This window comes from Cyprinodon variegatus, unplaced genomic scaffold (genome assembly GCF_000732505.1).
Source record: "Cyprinodon variegatus isolate N-32 unplaced genomic scaffold, C_variegatus-1.0 Scaffold120, whole genome shotgun sequence".
NCBI lineage: Eukaryota > Metazoa > Chordata > Actinopteri > Cyprinodontiformes > Cyprinodontidae > Cyprinodon > Cyprinodon variegatus.
Window position 1 is genome coordinate 1,137,756 of NW_015150573.1, and position 1,968 is coordinate 1,139,723.

The 1,968-nt window shown below is 35.1% G+C and overlaps 1 protein-coding gene across 4 annotated transcripts in view; it reads right to left on the reverse strand.

The window, feature by feature from the left end:
- Window positions 1–1,968, reverse strand: part of znf438 (zinc finger protein 438) — a 69,382-nt gene that overhangs the window by 22,014 nt on the left and 45,400 nt on the right. For all 4 annotated transcript variants that reach the window (XM_015375520.1, XM_015375521.1, XM_015375522.1 and 1 more), the window contains exon 2: window positions 1,188–1,285. The gene's annotated coding sequence lies outside the window, so the exon portion shown is untranslated. The remainder of the gene's footprint in view (window positions 1–1,187; window positions 1,286–1,968) is intronic.

Below are 1,968 nucleotides of genomic sequence, written 5' to 3' on the forward strand. Positions count from 1 at the left end.
GTACTCCAGAGTGTTGTTCAGCATGGGGGTGAGTAGAAAATGAAGACTAATCATGTTTTGGGTGTACTATTCCTTTAAGGGTCTTGCTCAGAGACATGGGTAGGACATTTGTGTCTTAATCACTCAATTCCCCAAAAGTTGTTTCAATCAAAAAAAAAAATCAAAAAAATGTGTAAATGCAAAAAAAAAAAAAAATTACCCCATAAATAAATTTTTCTTTTCTTCTTCTTTTTTTTATTATTTTGATTTTGTTTTGTTGTTTTTTTTTAAGTGAAAAAAAATTTGAAGTTCACATTTTTTTGATTGAATAATTTTGACAGAAACGTTGCGCAGTGGGCGGGTGCTTCTCTATCCAAATCTAAAAAGCTCAGATTTTGTTCATCTAATCGCCTAAATCGAACTTAACATTAGCAGCTGTCTATTTGCGACAATTTTAACACGATTTCTGACCAACTAAACTCCTCATCATCAGCGTTTCTTATTCTTTGCTGAATCTCATAATAAAGCATCTGCTTTGATACAGCAAATAAGGTCTGAAAGGACCGAAGTCGGTCGTGAACATCACTGATCAGCGATGCTGCTGTTAAATTAAACAGACATGCTATAAAAGAGGAAAGCAGCTTCCTTTTTTAAGAAAAGAAAGGACATGTTGGGAGGCAAAGGGATCAGAAAAGCAGCACAGAGGTATTGCTGATTAAAAGGCATCACAGATTAGGGCCAGACCAGCATGGCAGGGTTAGGGGAAAGATTTTTTTTTTTACTATTACAAGCACTTGCATAAGCTTTAATCTCACGTTAAGTCCGATGCAAACACTGATAGAGAGACAAGAGAGCAGGACGGATCAGTTCAGTGTCTACGGCTGGGTAGAAAAGGGAAACTAGGATTGCTGGATAGAGGAGCTATTTTTATAATGAGGTCAATGTGAGCTGTGGGACTTTATTCTCTGGGGAAACGCGTTCAGAAACCATGGAGGAAGGATGGCTCCTGACGTCTTTTCTTTAACGCCAAAAGAAAATCTTGATATCTCACTTATCTTTTTACATTGTTTCTGCAGCACAAATATAAACTTTATGATAAGTTAAAAAAAACAACTACCTTGTTTTTCATATGACCTTTAAAATTAAATGTACAGCATAGAGGATGGTCTATAACCAGCATCAGTAACAGATGTATTGGAAGCATTTACCAGCTGAAAGACTCCTCCTTCCACAGCAGCTCCCCTGGCCCTCCTGTTTCTGGGTGGGGCCCTGGTAGTGGTCCTGTCCCCCACTCACCACACTCCCCCTGTGGAATATATATATAAAAAAACAATTATAAAATAAACAAGCCGATACATATTAGTTCCATACAAAGAGATTTCTTCTTTCTTAAAGTGCGATAAATAAGATCAGTGGTAAAACTGTCGGCTCAGACTAGAAATAGACCCATGTATCGGCCAGCCGATATTTCTGGCCGACATTTACAGTTTTTTTTTTTTTTTTTGTATTTGCTAATAACTTTGTTTGCCGATTCATTAATGCATTCACAATCATGCTTCTTTTAGTTTAGTTCATTAGTTTTTTTTTAAACAGGAACGGTGTACAAAATGCATTAATCTTTTTGTTTTTGATTTGATTCCGTTTTATTTTCCTTTATTTTAATCATGTAAAGCACTTTGCAATGTCTTTGTATTGAATTGTGCTATATAAATGAATTTGCCTTGCCTAAAAGGAACGATGTCATGTAACAGAGTTAGCTATTGCTAGTTTCCATTTATAGTCCCCAGGCAGGTAAACACATTTTAAAAAACATTACAAAACAAACTAGTTTTATTCTGAAATACTAAGATGTCATTTAGATATAAATATAAGTACAGTCAGTGGTAAAACGGTTTACAGATTATCTTTACTGATGCGTACGGAAGAGGATTGGGGGAAAAAAAAAAAGTTAACTAATTTTTTTATTTTATTTCAGTTTACCATAAAAAA